Source organism: Labrus mixtus, chromosome 3 (genome assembly GCF_963584025.1).
Source record: "Labrus mixtus chromosome 3, fLabMix1.1, whole genome shotgun sequence".
Taxonomy (NCBI): domain Eukaryota; kingdom Metazoa; phylum Chordata; class Actinopteri; order Labriformes; family Labridae; genus Labrus; species Labrus mixtus.
Genome location: NC_083614.1, coordinates 14,452,895 through 14,473,963, shown reverse-complemented (window position 1 = coordinate 14,473,963; position 21,069 = coordinate 14,452,895). Strand labels below are relative to the sequence as shown.

The 21,069-nt window shown below is 39.3% G+C and overlaps 1 protein-coding gene across 10 annotated transcripts in view; it reads right to left on the bottom strand.

Moving 5' to 3' along the window:
* The window catches only part of si:zfos-588f8.1, a 60,558-nt gene extending 44,729 nt beyond the window's left edge, over positions 1–15,829 (bottom strand). For 6 of the 10 annotated variants that reach the window (XM_061032986.1, XM_061032995.1, XM_061033012.1 and 3 more), the window contains exon 1: positions 15,433–15,827. The gene's annotated coding sequence lies outside the window, so the exon portion shown is untranslated. Of the gene's footprint in view, positions 1–15,432 lie in introns of all 10 variants that reach the window. The other 4 variants (XR_009667109.1, XM_061033047.1, XM_061033031.1 and 1 more) reach the window with 1 other exon arrangement.
* Positions 15,830–21,069: the final 5,240 nt, after the last annotated feature.

Genomic DNA, 21,069 nt, shown 5'->3' with positions numbered 1-21,069 from the left:
CACAAGCAAGATTCACTCCGTTTGTGTGTGTGTGTGTTTGTGAGTGTTCCTAGTTGAATCTGCTGGTCTGTCCTCTCCCAGTGGTTCATAAATGCACTCAGGGCTCACATGTAAGAGAGAAAGAATAATTCTGTTGCTGCTGACTGGTAGTAAATCAGCCTCACAGTTAAGACTCTAAAGGAAGTGCAGATGCACCCAAAATGGCTGTGAATGGATCAAGCCCTCCCACTAGAGCCATGTGGTACTATTCAAAGATTGCAGCCTTTTGTTTAAAAAAGAGACCAAAACCTCAATTAGGGAATTAACTCATCCAGCAGACACCAACTGGGCTCAATAAGACAAACACAGACAGAGAGTGAGAGAAGGAACTATGATGAGAGGGAAGAAAAAAGGGTACTAAAAGCTCAACTCCTCCCCCCCGTCTTTAAGTCAGCTCCCGAGCTGGCCGGCCACAAACAATAAAACCAGAGCTGAGGAGCATCTGCTGCCTCCGTCTAAAGAAGAGGATAAAGGAGAGAGGAGCCGCGGGGATCCAGGCTTTGACTTGTTGATATTATTCAGTCAGTATGGAGACCAAGCTCATGGCCAACATCCTTTTCTTCGCCGCTAAAAAAAGAGAGAGCTGAGAGACAACACAGACGATACATTTAAGCAGAGGTCAAAAGAGCGTCACATCATTTTTGTATCTCTTTCATCACTTCATGAGCTTGTTTTTTTTCAAATATAAACCAACTTCAAGCTAGCCAGCCATCTGTCAAAATGAATTTACCACAACTGCAGTGGGCAATTCTAATCAATTACAGCACGGTCATCAAAGCGCAATCCATTGATCCGCCACTCAGAATTTTCACGTGTTTGAGTCATGTATTGACATACTGAAGTGGGCTGCTGTTCATTTGACATCCCTCAGAGGAAGGTTTGACCCAGAGTCACACGCAGATCATTCCAATTCAAGCGAGAAGGGTAAACATGAACGGCTGTACTAGGCTGCAAACACACTGGAAAACCTACTTTTAAAACAACCATTGCTGGGTTCCTCCCCTACCTATCAGATTGTTATGGTGTTTTTGCTTGAGGCAACCCAAATTTAGTTCTTTCAACAACTTTATGAACTACTTCTTTATGTACATTTCACAGCTGGTCACCTAATCCGAGAGGCCCTGGGTAAAGCCTTACACCACTCCCTCTTTTCTCACCGCCCATCTGCCTCAGCTGTACTGCTGTGTTTACAACCGCTTTCTTAACTGTGCCCCTTTCCCTCCTTTTCTCCCGTCATACAACCGTCTTTCACAGACCCCCCAGCGCTACCCTCCAATGACTCCCCTTAAACCCCCTGCTGGTCACCCCCTTCTGCTCCCCAACACCGCCTAACATTTTGCACTGCTTCTCTAACTCAGTCCAGATGCTGAGCCACACTGGGCAAAGGAGAGTGGTGGGGAACCTCAGTTGTAACAGAACGGCAGAAAGGCAAACATACTACAATGAAAGACATGATATCAAGCACTCAAGCTATGTTTCAAAACACGGCAACAGAGCACAGGGAAGCTCACATGCAAATACAGTGCACTTGCAAATTCTCCTCAATAATATTACTGCCCTAAATGTCAGCCTTGCTCTGTCCTGAGGATCTGTTATCCTGATGTTTATAATAGGATAAGATGATGCATGGTTAGAGAATGTATGTTTTCAATCAGTGTGATGAGCTGAAACTTTAGATTCAAAGCAGCAGCATCCACATGAAATACACCAGACCGGTGAGGCCAAAGCTTGTATGCCATAATGCATCCCAGAAAGCTTTGCTAAGTACTGATTGGCTGTAGTGGGATTTCACGTTGGTTGGTGGTGACAGGACATTCCGGAGAGTTTTCCGGACCAGTCAACTCACCCATGTTGGACTAATAGACGTGTTTAGAGACGTGCTGGACACTGGTATGTTCTCTATTACCATTACTGTTTACAGAGGGCCTAAATAACAATGGAGACAGTGATGTGTAGGCATGTATTTGATTTTTAAAAGCCTTTCATGTTTGTTTACATTACAATCAGACAATCTCTGGTTTAAATGCAATGTTAATGTTGGCAGTGATATGGGGATGTAACAATACCTTGCAACCCAATTAAAAATCGATATAAGGGACGCTTATAATCGATGACACAAAAAATGTATTGCAAAACTGTTTTATGACCAGCAGAGGACGTTGTGTGCTTTTGGAGTCTCTTACGGGAGGCAAGTAGCTGAAGAAGGGAGGCTTACAGACATGGGAGAAGTGCGAAGAATGCGTCTTGTTTCAAAGGGGCTGTAGAAGCAGGACAAGCACACAATGACAAGACCAAAACGGTGTGTAAATATTGCAAGAGACTGAGGAACTACACAAGTTACACAACCAACATAGTGCAACATGTGAAAAAAGCGCCACGATAGGGAGCTCTACATTCAAAAACATCTTAATAACATACACTGAGAAGTGGATTTGAACCTCCCCTTGCCCAAACAAGTGCAAAAGCCACAGAAATGACTATGTATTAGGGGTTGACCGATTATCTGCTTGGTCAACATTCGTCATTTTGTGGATTATCTTTATCAGAGTTATATTTAAGGATGGCCAATATAATAAATTAATTAAAAAGTGTGCTGTTTTGGCTCTGTGCAAGTGTTTCTTTCCCTCTGGATCTGTTTTCACTCACCATTCTGTCTCACCTATTGTCCTGACACGTCAACACTGTCGCCTTGGTGCCACTGATATGCACAGAGACGAGAGCAGCCTAAAGCAGGAGGAGAATCTTTTAGGTTGAGCATTTAAACAAAGTCTTGAGTTGAAGTTTGTAAAATTCCAAATTCTTAATTTTGACAAAATATTTGTATTCATTATGCGCAAATATGCATTCATAAGTGCGATCATTAGCACGGTGATATGAATCTCAGGGCATATTGTCCACCACTAATTGTATCATTAGTAAACTGTAACAGTCATCCCTAAAATAATATGATCTTCTGTATTTTTATGAATGCAAAAGGAAACTAGTCCTTCGCATTGATAGTAAGTAAGCCAAAAACATCCAGGTCATTTTTGAACCAAATTGTTAGCTGATAGGATTTGGAAATTAATCCATATAGGTGAAAATGTAGCCATAATTTACTATGATTATTTGGAGGTTGTTTTGGTAAAACTTTAGATTTGGATCTGATTTTGGAAATAAAAATAATGGCCCTCGCAAATGCCCCAATAGTTAAATTTTCTTTGTGGCTAACGGGATGCACTGAGGTTTTTTTTCAATGTGTTAATTTAATTCAGGTGCATTTGATATTAGGTAAACAGCGTCTGCTCAGGACAGTTTTCAGTTGCGGAAACACTTCCTTCCCATTCAGCATGATGAACAACATGGACACAAACACACACAAACATACAGTGTGTTGTCCGGGGATGTGGGGCAGCTGCAGGCATAAAATCAGGAAGAGGAGAAAAGGAAGCAGAGAGAAGGAGGCAGACAGAGGGGATTATTGTACACGCTCACTTATGTAGGCTTCCCTGCTCAAAATACACTTCCCAAACACATGACTCCATTGTAGCACCAGAATAGTTACTCCACTGCACCAAGTTCATTTTTAATGAAAAAAAATAAAAAGACTTATAATTTACAAAAAAATCAGTTACAAACTCCACACAAAAACTCTTCTTCCATTGTTGACACAGCAGGGCATAATGCTGAAAATTGCCTCTGTGTATAAAGCATAAACCGCACTTATAGTTAATAAAAGCCTGTAGGTCGCACAATGCAGGGGCAAAAGTTCCCACAACTGGGCACACCTCAATGTTTGGATGACTGAGAACCTACACCTCAGCGTCTGGACTATTACTCATTCTACATTTTATACGCGCCTTGACCTTAGATTTAACTTAAAATGTGGAACAAAAAACTGCAGGGGGGCTTATAAAAGAGCTTGTAAAGAAGGATATGTAATATAAAAAAGCAGGGGAAAGAATAATCTCAGACATTTTAATATACAATAGATTATAATGATGCGTCTTCTATAATCTATTGAAAATATCTTCCCTGTGGTGTTTCCTAATGATGTTTGGGTGACCAGGCAGATTCACACACCAACGTGTGGATGATAAGTATCTTACGGAGGATAATGGTACATCTAGGCCAAGGGAGACCTTTTTTCTATATTGTACAAGTCACATGTTTTAAATGAAGCAACAATGGGAATGAAGACCAAAACTTACACATGAAAATCCCCCACATCGCAAAGCTCAGAAGAAAATTTGTTGAAATGCTTCTCTCTTTTTTTTCTCCATATGATTCATTTCATCTCGAACAAGAGCCAACATCCTCAATGAATTCTGTCAGACAAAATGTACATTACATGTGGAGTCATTCATCAGTGACCGGAGTCAGACTGCACTGTAAAAATAGAGCAAAAACAAACAGAACAGAGCAGAGCTGTGCCAACATAGAACACATAGCCAAGGTCTACTGATCTTGCCCCACGTCTCTCTCTCTCTCTCTCTCTCTCCCTCCCTCTCTCCATCGACCCTTGGCTTGTCTCTTTCTTTCCATCTCTTTCCCCATGTGTGCCTCCCTGATCTGTGCTTTGCTTTTTCTCTTTGACTCATCTTGTAACTCTCCACAGCCCTGAAGGCATCTAGTGGTAAAACCGGGTTGCAGTTAGAAGACTATAGACTGATAGAGTTTTGCCCTAATTCTGAACAAAAGATGTCTTGACTGCTCTAAACTTGCCTTGTGTTAATATACATTTACACTGGAAATGTACATCAAAGGCTAAAATAAAACACAGTAACAACAGATAATGGTCCAATCCCTCCAAAAACTACAGTTCATACCAAGGGACTGCAGATGTAAACTAGCTCTAAACTAACTCTGGTACAATGCATCAAATGGCAAAATGTATGTTGAATATTTTACATGGTCCCTTTACAAATAAAAATATAGAAATATATATAATAAGTAATAAGTAAAATATAGATAACTTAAATCAAGTCAATATTGAGAGTGATAAGAATAAAAGCAAAGACTGTTGGGTAGTGCTGCAACAACGATTTTAACGAATCGATAAAATCGCTAAAAATCGATTAATAAAAGTGTTGGCAACGAATTTCATTATCGATTCGATTCGTTGCGTCGCGCGATTAATGCGTCACTGCCTTTGTCGCAGACTGTGGTGACGTACACGCCGAACTGTTTACATGCCGACAGCACAGCGTGCCGGAGCTAGAGCGTCAGAGAGCGGAGCTGGTATTTCGGATATTAAACATGGCAGAGCGAAGAGAACGGTTCAACCGAAATCTTCTGAAGTGTGGGAGCACTTCACAATGCATAAAGACATGAGTTAGTTGCAAGCTTTTCAATAGCGATATGGCGTGGCACGGGAGCACCACAGTGATGATGCAGCACCTGAAAAGTAAACATGTTGGAGTCTTCGCTGACTAGGAAGGGAGCTCGACAGCAGGGTAAGTCACTACAAAATCCCATGTTTGTTCCGTTTTCAAGTAAGAAAATGTAACGTTAGTTAGTCTCTCCAGTTGCTCGGCTGGTGCTTGTGTTTACTTTTTATCTAGCTTGACAAGCATGAAAAGTTCATTAAAGTAACGTTAGCGTTAGCTGGTTAATGACGGCGGTAGAGCAAACTTTCTACTTTGCCAACGCCAAACAAGCTTAGACTAAAGAAAACTTTTTATTATTTTGCCTTTTAGGCCCACTTTCAATTCGTTGTCAGATATATTCTTTGCTTTTTCCCATATTATTGTCTGTTGATGTTGGAATATATTTGTGTAGGTGTGTGTTTTACATTTTATTTTAGTTTAATGTTTTTTTAAAGCACTTTGTCAGCTTGCTGTAAATAAATAAACAATTAAAAACGAATGTACTTACTACAATAATTTAATAATTTAATGATTAAGCTTCCAGTGTTAATTTTCTGTAATAAGGTGAGAGTTAATACACTGCACTGTATGCAAGTGCATTTTGACACTTAATTAAATTTGTGAAAATAAGTCGTTTTTAGGGTACCTGTATGAGTGTAAATAAATATATATTATGAAAACGTGTGTTGTCTCTGTAATTGATTTTTGGGTTACTTACTTGCCTTTATCAAGGCATATTGATTAGATGTAAATTGTGCTGTTTTACATACTAATACTATCTTTGTCATTGCAGAAAACAATCATGTACACCACAGCAAGGATCCGTCTTGACAGACAGCATCCTCAACATGCTCGTCGCTGACATGAGGCCTCTGATGATGGTTGAAAATAAAGATGCAACTTCACTACAATGATCCCCACCTTGAACACTGGCTACACTCTTCCCTCAAGGACCCATTTTACAAAGCTCATGGAGACGTCCAAGCAGTAACCTGTTGTTTTTGCACTTTTGTTTGCCCTGTCAATGAACTAATGTTCTGTTTTTCAATAAACGTGTGGAAATTCAAAATTTTTTTTTTTTTAATCCGATTCATCGATTAATCGGAAAAATAATGAACCGATTAATCAATTATTAAAATAATCGTTAGTTCCCCATCACATTTTTTTGTTTATTTTACTGGGAAAATTCCCATGGGAATATAAAATCTATTTAACAAGAGAGTCCTGGGTAAGATAGTAGCATAACAGTTTCAGACAAAGAAGAACAAACAAAGGCCCAACAACCAAGCATAAATTACATCGGACAAATAAATTGCAGCGTTAAGCAGTAAGACATTTACATACACTGGTCAAGTGATCCTTAATCCTGGTTTTAAAAACATCCAAACTGATAAAATGCTTAAGGTGATTTTGTAGCTTAGAGACCAAGATGGAGCAAAGACATTAAAAGCATTTTAACCAAAGACAGAGCGAGTTGGAGAGATGAGAACATCATCATCATAATCCATCATCCTGTTATATATACGAAAGACACAGATTGCTTCACATTAACTAAATGTACTGTACTTCTGTTTTTGTTTAATGTTTGAGCACCACAGGATTCAAAGGATTAAAGAAAATACTGTAATACTTCAGTATCCTAGTGTTATGTTGTGTTATACCTTAACCGTTCTCTAAATGCAAAGTTTTTCAGCAGTGGTTCAGTTTAACTATCTTTAACAATATGATTCTTCCACTCAATGTGAAACCATTAATTAATACTAGGAAACAGAAACCCATATCAAACCTGTATCAATACAAAGAACAAAGGGTCATTACGGGCGCAGTGTATTGCCAGATACTGAATGACACAGTATCCTTTATCATACTAAAACCAATCTAAGATGTCATGCTCTTTGAGTGATTCTAACTGGACCTTGTATGACCTCTAATAATCCACAACTGTTCCCTCTTCCTCCATTCTCCTCTAGAAAAGACTGGCCTGCGTCTGCACTGGCACATACGGTATAATGAGGTTGGTTTGTCAGCTCTACCGCCCTGCCAAGTGAAGCAACCTTGTTAATTTTTTCCTCACTTCATTTCAGAAAGAGTGAGTAAGGAATGACGCTGAAGTCTATTTGGTCATAACTCTGAAAACCCAAGTTGAAGGCAACCCAACCTAATTTGTGCAAGTATACTCAAGCCTTTAGAAGATTATGTATGGTGTCAGTGCCATTGGAGAACGTCTCGAGTTTATACCTAAAACTCTCTCCTCTTCTGTATTAGCCTCTCCACAACATTGCTGTGAGATACAAATACAGTGTCTCATAATGAGGGAACACAAGGGAAGATCATAGTTTAAACTTTGATTTTGCCTGGTCTTAACCTAGTCAGTGTTTCCCCTAGGTTTACAGCGTTGGGGGGCTGGGGACAAGCCGACAAGCCGACACAACGACTTGAAGGAATCTTGGTGTTCATGCGTTACTTTTAATGACAGCTGTCCTTTTCTATTGGAAAGGTATCCTTAAATGACTTCTTTCCGACTCTAACCATTATCCTATCTCTACAATAAAAGGCACAAAAAGCCCCAAAAAAATCTTTAAAAAAAAAAAAAACATTATGGGGGGGGGGGTAGGGGAAACACTGCTAGTCGTGTGTATATTTATCTCCATCAGTTCATATTTTTCTGAATTTACATTACTTCTGTAATAATTTGTGTGCACTTAACAAGAACTTCACTGTCAAGCATACTTCATACCTTGACTTTTTACGTTTTTCTCAGTGCTTTAGGTAACAAATATTACCAATAAATTAAATTCAGATTGAAACCCCCAACTTCTATGGTTAGTTCCTGTTGTTCCTGCCGAGGTAGTAAGAACTGATGGAGATAATGTTACAATTAACATTTAGGTAGAATATAATAACAGCAAATGTATCTGCCCTTATTAGCTATGCCTAATGATCTAATTTTGACAGTGATTTTTGGAGCTGGATTAAAATGCAGACTCAGTAACAGCAAACAGAGCCTCAGGGTGTGCCCTCTCTCTGCCCATAATCCAGAGCAGAGGGACAGGATCAGTGACCACAGAGAGGATGGAGGGGGAGGTTACAGCACTCACTGCAACCATCAGCTTGTCAGTCGATCTATTAACACGCACATCCATACACGCAGACGCACTACAGTCTCCTTCCTGTGAGAGACCACTGCAACTGAGGGGGCACGGAGCAGACCAGATGAAAGGCTTTAACTCAATACATCCAACTTGAAATGGTCAAGTCTTACATGGTGAAATCATGGAAGGGTTCTTATTTTTGTGTGGACAGTCTTAAAGGGATACTTCACCTGTTGAAACATGAATCTGTACTGACATTGGGTCATATATGTAGTACAATTGTGAAATACATTTTGAAGTTGGTGCCTTCTTGGCCGTGAAAAGGCAGAAAGTGTCTTTTTGGCTCATGTTGATGAAAGACACCAAATCCCAGAATGCACAGCACCGCAGGCCACTCCCACTAAGGTCCTCTAGTTCAGAATCAGAAATACTTTATTAATCCCAGAGGGAAATTCGATCGATACAGTTTCTCCAAAATATAAAGTATAGCAGTAGAAATATAGTAATAAAAACATTTACAGACAAATTTACTTCAACACATAAGACCATTTCCTCAACTGATTCAGAGATTTCTTCCAGAATTGATCTTAGAAATTCCTGGCAGAAAACAGACTCTATGTCTGTGTCCATAGGCAAACAGTGAGAGCACCGACACTACCAGTCTGCTCCAGCTCGAGCCGGCCCCGGCTTCTCGTCCTCACCGCCACCGAAGTATTATTATTTTATTTTTTTCAGAGTCTGACAAGTAGAGCTCCAACGACAATAATCTTTGCTGGAGCGACAGCCCATTCATCAAAATAACAAAAAGTAGCTAATACCACCACATGTCACATACATACAACTAATGCAACATGAAAAGTTAAAGACTTAAGAACTTGAACTGATCCTCTTGAAGATCAAGTCAGATGACGCTGACTACTATCAAACGCTATCACACTACCAAACCTATGGGGGGTTAAAAAAAAATAATAGGGTAACACATACAGACTTGAACCTAAAAAAACAAATGATCTCAGTGTGCTGCTCAGGCTGCCTGAAAGTGGTTAAATGTGTCCTCCATGATGTTGGTAGACCACTTATCATTTCACTGTGGAAAATTCTTGAGTTGTATATTTTGGTTGAAACTTTAGCTTGGCTTATAACTGTATCTGTAATCCCAATCTAAGCAGGCACATTCGGATTTATCATAATCATAACAATCAAGCTTTGATCCAAACATCTTAATTTGATATGTTTAGAACTTGAGTGAAATCTAAGGGACAACAATCGAATGCAGTCTAAGTAGGCCATCCTTAAGCACTCGGCCTGCCTTTTCCTCACTTGTACCCTATCATTACAGCTGGGTCTATTTATAAAGCCCATAAATTCAGCTTGCCACACTGAAAAAGGCCAAGTAACCAAGGAGTTTGTGGAATTCTTGATGACTTAAAAACCTCACCACCACGCTCCCTCTCTTTGCCTCTCCTCAGCTACTCAAACACACTGCCTGGCTCACTAACTTTCTCTTGCCTGCACTCCATCTGCACCAGTCTTTACAAAATACAGGTCACTGCAAATCCACACTGCAAAGCTTTGTTAGCAGCTCTCTGCAGAACGTGGGGCTATTTTTCGTCCCGTCTTTCGCCACAGAAAGGCGGACCCTGGAGCATTCCTATAACGTTATTGCGCTAAGCGTTGAAGCACTGTATGTTCACAAAAGCACACACATAATGGTGTCCCATTTCTCCTTTCTGAGCGCCCTCTCTCCTCTTTCCTGTAACTTCAGTGGGAATAATCTTGTTTCTTACCATTCTGCCAGTATGTAGACTGTCAGTGATTTGGATAAGAAGGTATGAGAGGAGCACCTGTAGCCTAGTGGGTAGTGTGCGTGCCCCATAAACGGAGGCTATAGTCTTCCAGGCGGGCAGCCAGGGTTTGAATCCAACTACGGCTCCTTTCCCGCATGCCATCCCCCACTCTCTCTCTCCCTGATTTCTGACTCTAAATAAAAAGGTATAAAAAGACCCAAAATAAACCACCATGAATCAAAAGATGATAAGGAGAGACAGTGATACAATATGTTATATTCAGTTCTCCTGAAGTTATAATAACAGCTCATAGTCACAGGTTCACACGAGGCAAAATGACAACTAGACTAGCCCTGATGAGCCTCAGTGTTGAGAAACACAAGCCTCTACATGTCCAACAGTACTTGCCAAGCCCTTGACAATCACAGCTATAGTATACTTTGAGTGGTAAACATATTAACACTTAGTCTTTTCCAGTTCTTCCACATTTCAAGGAAAACATAAAAAATAGAAATTATCCATTTGAAAATATACAATTATATACATCCACAACAATTATATTGTCAAATATTCAATCAACTGCTTCCTAATTTTATACAATCAACTGCTTCCTAATTTTATAATCAATCAATGGGTTAGGGTAAATTTTAAGAGAGAAAAAAAGATTCTCTGAGTCCAGTTCTTTAATTGGAAAAAAAACAAACATTTTTGTTGACGATAAAAAGAGACATTCAAAAACGTCCTTGTACTTTTAAGAAACACTAAGAGACACTTTCTACTAATTAATATTCAATGACAGTAACAATTAAACGCAGCCCCAAATTTAGGGCAAAGCAAAATGCATCCATCTTGAAAGTGGAATCGCAATACCATTTACATGAATGATGACCTCTGGACATTTTACTCCTCAAACAACCTAACAACAGCCAGTCTGTCGTTTCTTGTTTATCTGTTGCCGACTGCAAACTTTTTGAGCTGCAGTTTTTACATTTAAAGGGGCTTACGTAACTTTTTACACGTATAAATCTTTTTTTTTTAATCGCCCATTAATAAGCGAACAGTTAACTGATGTGAAAAAGATGTTCACTGTCTATCTGTGTTGCCTGTATAGAATTCGAAAGCTCCAGGAAGTGACATTTTATGCACGTTCTCAACGTCCTCCTCACTCTGCTCCGCTTACAGAGATCAACAATGAAAACTCATCACACACTCCCGCTACAGCCAGAGGCCGTCTTCCACACACTTCTATCCACCCTAGGAGCTCTCAAAGGCGGACAAACTCATCTCACACTCCTGCTCTCAGCCAGTGCCTGCAGAGACTGTCGTTTGTAGGATGGAGAATGAATACAGACACACAGACTCCTTCACGAGCACGCGATGGAGAGCGAGCAACAGTTTACTGGTGCAGTTCGCCTAACGGCCATGCGGTATCGCTACAAACGCAGTATTTTTGAAAGTTACATATGGCCCCTTTAATAATAAAAATGTCCACACAAAGGTGTGCATTAAATTTGCCGCATTTGAAATGGGACAATGGCTCTAGCTCTCGTTCTACAAAAGCTACTGAGGCAGTTCTGCAGTGCCTTGGGACTGCAGGTGTCTGCGTCATTCCACAGGTAGCCTAAATTATCTTGGCCCAACAACAACAGCTCACTAGAGTCAACACATGCTGCTGAGGGACTCCGCTGCCATAGCACACTGTAGCCGGACCTGGTACTGTCAGGAACACAGTGTAGAGGACAAAGAGAGACAGAGCAGGTTAAAAGCACAGTGCTTATCATTTTGTTCTTTGATAATTATATGAAATAGGAGAAAGACAGCAGACCAAGCATAATCTGCAGCTTTTACACATAGATACAAAAGACTGAAACAAGACTCAAAAGCCACACGTCTGATCTATTTTCCCACACTAATCATGATACATCAAACAGTAAAAGAAAAAAAAAAAAAGAGTTTCCTGGTAGGTCTAAAAAAATCCACACATTCGACCCTGACATCACACAAGATAAGATAAGACACCACACAGAGGTATTAACAGATCCTTTGCAGACTCCACAAAGTAACTTTCACTATCTACAGGTAAAAACAGCCCCAACACTTCTAAAATCATGAGCTTAAAATACAATGTAGCTTGCACGAGTCACATCAGCGCATAACATTTCACATCCTCAGTGTACAAATAAGCCAGCTATTTTCTTTCTTTGGTTCACCAATTTTTTTTTTAACCATCTTACTGATTGCTGTTGTCGACTGGTACCCGAGCAGAGAGCAGCTTGCTTGATGAGCATCAACTCCTCCTCTAATGTGATTCAGGTTAATGATCCATAAACAGCTACAGCTCTAAATGTATTAAAAACATGACCATACTGATCATTCTCTACAAAACAAACAGCTATGTGGACTGCAAACAAAGCCCAGCTGAGATAAGACAGATTTACTCTGTTATCTGAAAGGAAATTAATGTTTAATATCACACGTGGGAAGATTCAGTGGATGAAATAAAGGTAATAAAGCTGAATAAGAACGCTGAGTCCGAGCAAACCCTTGAATCTTTCCTCTGAGAAAGGTTGCCACGGCTATAAGTGAGGCAATCATCTTTTCATCCGCAGTTTCACACAATTGCATTCGCCAGGATGTGTGGACCAATTACAGCTCAAAGCTGAGCTGGAGATGTAATTGGTCGTCCTTCCCCCAATCCCCTTCTTGTCCACAACCTCTGTCAGCTCTGCAGCAGGGATACCAACCATTAGCAGAGGGCCATATGGTCCTTTTCTTTTCCAGGAGGGAAGAGAGACGCTGTCTGAGCATTTTCAGGATGTACGGTATATAAACGGCTGTATAACAACAGAATTTAAACATTATTTAAAGGGATTTCAGTTTGAAAAAAAAAAGACTAGGAAAGATCTGTTAAATGAAATAAGGAAGAGGATTACAGTTCCTCCGGGTCAGATGTCATTCATACATTTGTTGGCATATAATGGGTTCTTCGAACATCTGTATTTAGCTGCATCTCATCCCTTCCACCCCAAATTGCAAAACAGTTATTGAAATTATGAGACAAAGAGTAGGCTATTAAAATAAATGGAGGTTTGAGGCTTAAGCCCGCTTTAAAGGATTGGCATGTTAATTAGATTTTGAATTTGACAGATGGGGACCCTAACTGAATTGATATGCTGATTCTTGATGCACAACAGAGTCTAACTGGCAGGCTCTTTTTACCACCAGTGGGTTTACTGGTTTTCTGCTCACAACTGAGCTTCACAAGCCTCCTATATGTCAATGCAAAGAACACCACCAGAGAAGGTATTTATAGTATAATGACCTTTACTGTTATTGATAAAAAAAAAGGAATGTTTATATGATGATCATGAAGGTTGTATTTCAGAGGCTCTGTAGTTTTAGATAAATGACTTGCTTTTCAATAACCTTTTCTTGAATAATAACCATGCATGGTTCAATATGGATATGTCTTGATCCGTTCCTGTTTTAATGTTATGTGTAATGATGAATCCAACCATAACCAGTGTTCTAAGTTATTAACATAAGATAAATTACACTTAAACAAACATATGTCTCCATAGATACTGTATACGAATGGAAAATATTGTATTTTCTACTTCTTTGCATGCAAAGGCAGAAACTTGTATTTGACTTGCCTGCGCAGATGCACAGATTTAAAACACAGTGACATTTTTACTTAAGGTGGTAAAACACATTAAAACAGAATAAAAACAGACTAAATAAAGCTACTTGAAAGGAGGGCATCAGGTTCTTAATGGTGACTATTGCAGGGGTGTTCCATAATAATACAATAAACGCACATTGGCGGATGAGAACAGCGTCGCATACAAATAAAATAGAAGTTTAAACAACAATTTGCTAAGAACACTTAACTCAAACTAAAGTGGAACTATCACAATCAACACAAAAGGAAAGGGGCACCACAGGTCTATGCCCCACCTATGTGTTTTGATGTTTTCATTCCCAAACCGCCCCAAACTAGTGGATATTTGTAATTTTCCACTCTTAACTCTGAAAGCTTTTTTTTTTCAGGCCAGTCTCCAGGTCTGGGTCTCAACATTTGGCTTATTAATCCACGGAGCTGCCAGAGGAAAGTGTAAACACATTATTTCACCATGAGGAAGTAACTCGCAAGAAGGGCCACTGGAAGACCACAGCACGGCCGAGAACAAAATTATTCAGAGAAAAAGGGAAACACGGAGGGTGAGGGACTTCCAAGTGAAGTGTATGTGTGTGTGTAATTTTAGTGTCCATATGTATGATTACTATTTTCCACCGCCCAGACGTTAGTCATAGGAGGAGCGAGGTCCTGCAGCTTGTGTGGGAGACTTTGTTAAGGTCTGGCCAATAAAAAAATAAAAAAAACACAGCTACAAACATTTCACATCAGTGATTATTTTTAGTATGGCTCTGAATACATTTGCATGTAGTTCAGTAGTTTAAAAGAATGACTATCACACATGACATCATCATAACAATACTGAACTAATATGTATATCCCAACTTTAAGCAGATGTGTTCCTTCATTTCAGGCTGTGCACAGTCACAAACTGTGCACAAATGAGCACACACAAACACAGATATGATGCACTGGTTCAGCCGGATAAGTTGTAGTTGCAACATCTAGATTACTCTGAGAATATTTATGGCAAGAACATGCAGGAACACAAAAACTCAAAGAAAACAACAACTGACTGACATGTAGTGATATTGTGAAGCAGGCCTGGGGGACAGTGAACTGCAACAAGTCAGCCTACATTCCCTGCTCATTCTCAGCATGCATACTATGCTAGTATGTCACTAACAAAACAGCAGGGGAAGAAAAAAAAAACCCCTTTGTCAACTGTTATCGTTACAGTGAGACAGGACGGCTGTGAACGTGTGCTGCTTAGTTAGCCAGCTTTATCTCATTGTAACATGGGGCGTTGAAAACTGCTCAGCAGAACAAGTAAAAGAGGGTTTGAGTTACCATCCCTTCACTTCACAATAACTTCCCAGAACAGTTCTGTCAACGATGTGCCTGCTAGACATTACATTAAAACTGTAATCGTAGACACACTAAAACCAAGATATTTCGACAGATTTGAGCTACTTGACGATAAAACAGACTAAAGACTAATTCAACGCCGACAGTATTTCACCTACCTTTCCCGGCTGTTTTTCTCATTGTCTTGGTGTAATCCTTAACTGCATCTTCCACGATTCAACCCACTGGTGAAAGAATGACGAACAAATCGGATACGGATTGGGGTTTGCCTTCTTCTTTGAATAAACCCGAGACTGTTTTGAACCGACCAGGCTAACAGCGGAGGCGCCCCAGACAGGCAGACAAAAGCTCACAGTTGGGTCTGAAACCGCGGCAGAGAGAAAATAAAACGTATCGACAAATACACCGCAGTCTGCTCTTACGCTCTTATCAAACGAAGAAAAACAGCCGCCCGGATAAAAAAAAATTTCCTTTCAAGTTCACTCTTTTCCGGACAGACTGTGTGTGGATTCAGACCGGCTAACCAGCTAGCCTGTCGCTACTTCCTTTCTCGTTGCCTTAATAACAGAAGCGGTGAAAAAAAAAAAAAAAGTTGAGGAAAAGGAACAAGCCAGATTCAATGTAATGAATGCACCCTGTTGCTTAGGGACATTTTTGAAAGAACAGCGCCCTCTGCTGGAGTAAGCAGGTGGTACCACACGCCGGAACAAAGAATTGCTCTTCTACAAACTCAGGTGGTAATGTACACATGTAGTTTGTAATTTAAGAAAAACAACTACTATAACAAGCTATTATAGTTGAAAAAATAACAACCGGGTATTGAGTGAAAATATCCTTTGTGAGGAAAAGGTTGAACTTCCTGTTGATAGAAGCAACCACACCAATTTTTTTCTAATATTTGTTTGCTGCTTGATGATTAATACATGTTCATTTATTTAATCCATGTGAACAGTTTCTGGCTAACTAATGCTAATATATTGTGAATAAGCCATTCTAACAATTAGCGTTAATTCACTCTTTTTGATAACTGCCAGGCTTATTTGAAGCTCTTGAATACAAGATTCTGAGAAATGGTTATTAAAACTATCTGATATTATCTCTAATGGGGTTCATTTTACTTTCTTATTTAGTTTGGATGTGTTCCTTTGCTTTGTTTATGGTTATGTCTGTGTGGAGACCTGTAAATGTGTAAATGTTGTGTTGGTATTCCTGAAAAAGCACAATGTACATAATCCAAATAAAAAATGTAAGGCCTATGTATATGCTTTACTCTTACTCTATGGAGAGAAAGATAATTTAAACTAGATTAGTTAGTGTTAACTGTGATACAATGTAACTTGTTAACAACTAACTTTTGTTTATTTTCATAGATCATTTCTATGTTTTATATGAACAATTGAGTCAATAAGAGACTATAGGCTAATGACTGACAGTATTAGCCTATAGTTTATATTCAGGTCTAATTACAGATTTTTTCCTCAACTGTTTATAGGTTCTTGTTTAAATTTCACATGTATGACATGAGGGGGGGGGGGGGGGGGGGGGCGTCAGTTTTGTGGTTAATTTGTAACAAATGTTTCATGTCATGTACGTCTTTGTAACCTGCTACTGGATGCTTTGAATTTCCTTTGGGATCAATAAAGTATCTATCTATCTATCTATTACAATACAAGATGCACTTTTGCTGTTACACCTGAGTAACCATTAAAAAACATGAATCATTGCAAGCAACATTTTTCCATTACCAATATGAAATTCATATATAATACATAAGAAGAAAACCATAGAAGAAAATGGTGTATAGGCCTATTGTGAAATGTGAGATGTTAAAAGTGATCTCAGTTCCGGTTTGCCTTTAGCCATTGTTTACAAAAGGTTTTAAAGTGCACTACCTCATTGCACGTATTTGGCCTGTCCAATATTTACTTAGATTGACAACAAAAATCCTCTGAGGTGTGGCACCTTACAGCCTCAGTTTCAAAAATGCAAAACAACAGTAAAAACTACACAGAGAAAAAAAACATACTTAACAGAGAGTTGTAAACATTGCTTTATGCAATCTTACCATGCATCACGTCTGCCATCTAATGAAACTAAAATGCTCAATGAAGAAAAAATCCTTGTGCCATTTTATGATCTCTGTGATCTTTTTAGCATCTTCAACTTGTTTCATGTTGACAGAACAATGACTGTAATATGTATTACTGTAATACTGCTATTTGGCCACCAGATGTTGACTGCTCAACACCATAGTGCAAGGCACAACTTCAACTCTACTGTATCATAAGTTGAGATTCCAGCAACCAACTTTGACTGACATGAGCTTTTTCCCAAATAGCATTAACCAATATTTAATGTCCAATAACTTCTCAACATCAATCATGAGATTGTAATTTCAGGTCATTCAGGCTCTTCTAATTGTGCTCCATCTACAAGCCGTTAAAATATTTATGGTAAAACTACATGAGACAAAAAAAAGAGTCTGGAGTGCTCAGAAGTTCAAACAAAGAATGGTAAAGGTGCTCTTTGGTGGGAAACAGAAAATTAAAGAGATTTAAAAAAAACAAGTCACTCATCTGAAAAAAAGTTCAAAGCCTTTACTAAATTAGCTATTTCTTCATAGAAATTTTAAAAACAAGGCAAGTCAAAAATGCTGTTTATTCCGCTATGCGTGGGTTGATTTTCGATTACTTGCTTTTAAAATTTCCATGATGAAATAGTTCATTTAATAAAGGCCTTCTTCTTTCAGAAGACTGCCTTTGTTTTCTCATCTTTGTGAAAACTAAATGAGAACCATGGAGTCTGTAGGTATAAATTCCATCAGGTACCCTCAGAGTTAAATCTTGGCCTCACCTTAAAGGAGTGGTGATGATTTTATGAAAACTTTGGTTGCATTAAAATATCCTGTTATCTGCTGGCTCCCTGTGCTATGTATTTGTCAACTTCCAGACTCGCATGTTTGGAGCTGTGTGTCTGTGTTGTCAAGTTCCTCTGCCCCTAGTGGTAAAAAAAGGAACCTTGACTTACACAGAACAAAGATTGCTGCATAGACTGAAACTAGTAATTGTATTAAGAGATGTCAGAGTGGGCCTGCCACAGCACATGGGGCAAATAAGCACTCAGGAAGTGACCTAGCATCTCTTCAGCAACCAGACCCAGAGGCGATGCTTGTCAACAGGCAAGGCAGGCAACTGCTTGGGGCCTTATAACAGTAGGGGGCCCCCAAGGGCTGACAAACTTTAAACCTCAGCAGTGGCTCAAAATGTGCACATTTTGCAGTGACAGTTGGAAACCTCCCTGGAGGGGCCTCATCTGACGGCACTCACTCTCCATGCCCTGCTAAAGAATGATCTGTGTGAGAGTGAAAAAAGAAAGAGAAAAAAGAGGAGGACGAGTAAGCATCTGGATACTGGCAGACATAATGGTGATGAACACTGGTTTGAGGGGCCCCTAGTTCATTTTTGCTTAGGGCCCTGACAAACTGTAGAATCGCCACTAACCAGACCAACTTTGGTCCATACTTAAGTTGTGCAACCCTCCGGTTCCCAACCAAAGACCTAACAGACTGAGATACTCCCACCCCATGATAAATAGAGTCAGAGAAATGTATCAGTTATACCTTTTCATTCTTATCCTTTCCCATACTTTCAAGAGATATTCAGACATAGCAAAAAACATTAATAAAGACAACAAATAATGTAACCCCAGAGGGGGTGGGAAACTATTCTGTAATGTAATGAATTCTCTTTTACACAGGCAGTGGGTGCTCCATATAAAGAAACAACAGCTTGTTCAAATTTTCCATTAACCCAAATTTGAAAAAGTTTAAGTTTAAAGAGATCACGATCACTGAAATGGAAAGCTTTTGGGAGAAATAAAACAAGAGAATGTGGAGTGATTATATTTCAATCTGTGTTTTAATGTAGATAATGTATAAATATGATGCATACAGGCTCGGTCCTTCCTCTTCAAACAAACTGCTCTGAAAACTATAAGGGACGATTACAATTTAGATACAGTGCTCAATAAACAACGGCTCCAATCATTTAGCAGCTCCTTTGGGTCATCTTCTGGACCCTTTAAGTTAAGAGTAATGCCAAACAGAGGGTACAACACTGTGCGGTCAAAACATGTTTCACACAACAAATAAAGTAAATCTCAAATGTTGTGGGATTTCAGCACTTCATTTGGCAAACCATCTTTACCAAAAGTTTTTTAATTTGTTGCTGCTTGGATTGCTTTTTGTACTAATTGTCTGTTTAAATATCTATTTAAGAGTTCATCACTGTAGATGCATTTCACTTGTTCGTTCCCTGAGCAAATTATGTAGGCTATTCTTAAACTGATCATGAGTTCAGCAGTGACAGACGTACACTGCTGCAGCAGTAATATCTGAATTATTTATTTTATAATGTTAGAGAGTTCTCATTTGAGTTCTTTCATTAATAAAGCCCATTTAATTGTAGCCCAGTTTGAGGCTGTGTCCTTCATGTGATAAAAAAGCAGAAATTGCCCTGTGCATTAAGATTAAGTCTAATAAGGCTTCATATCATAGATATTTATTCATACAGTATCATAAGGCTCTTTTCAACCTCTTAAACCATTTGACTTTTTTCATTCATTCACACAGGTGGTAGGTTCAATTCCCACGCGGCCAGCATGAGCTGACTTTGCATGTGTGGTAAAGGTTTCCTCCCAAAGTCTAAAAACGTGTAGGTGACTGAGAAGCTCTTAAGTCCTGATTGTCTACTGATGAATCTGCTTGTCTTGTTGTTCAGAGCCTCTGCAGTAAGATTCTGCACGTATGGCTCTCTTTTCCAGATAACACACACACACACACACACACACACACACACACACACACACACACACACACAACCACATCTGTGGTTTAGACACGCTTAAATGATGAACAGTGTTATACGATTTCAGGGTAAGGGCGTTTTCAACAGTTTTGCGTGTTGTTAACACCTCAGGGTTTCTGCAATTACAGCCTCTTAGATGCAGACAGAGAATTTCTATCCAAATATAACGTTTTGACTCTATAGTTTGCTGATGCATATCTGTCTTATTTTTGTCTTTATTTCTTTTTACATGGGTGGGGACTGAAAAGAAGAAGTTGTAAAGCTTTTTTGATGTCATGAAAGTCATGCCTCATTACGGTCACACTTGATAGACAATGTAGGTCAAGTCTCTATATACAGCTATATTATCCTTGTTTTAGTCTTTAGATGGGCTATCCTTTTGAATGGAGACACTATGCAAACTCTTGAGTTAAACCACTGAAACATTTAGAAAATGTAAAAACTAGACCATGCAATTGAAACATATTACCAAAATATCGGGAAACTAGAGTGATCATAGTTATATGATCTCAATGATTTTTGGCCTTTATTTGCATTCTTTTGAAGCATTTGATAGATGATAATTATAGTGCATGGATAGAATTAGAGCCTATTTGCAGAAAACTCGAAATATATAATCATAAGTCTTTGAAAACTCCACTCTGAAGGGAAAATATGTTCAGCAGCAAGTTCTGGTTTTCTCCTACTTGAACAGTGGTTTCATGATTTTGGGGTCTGGCGTCACTTTCTGTTGCTTGCTGGATGCTTTTCTAAGCTTCTTGTCTGCATCTTGTGTGTTTATGGTTGACTTGAAAGTGGTCATGGTCGCAATGCCACTGCCTGTCTTATGCCGTGTGGTTTCAGTCTGCTGGTGCTTGGTTCGAGGTTTGTTGTAGACGAGTGTGCCATGCGTTGTGACAACAGCATGAAGGGAATTGGGTTATGGTGGCC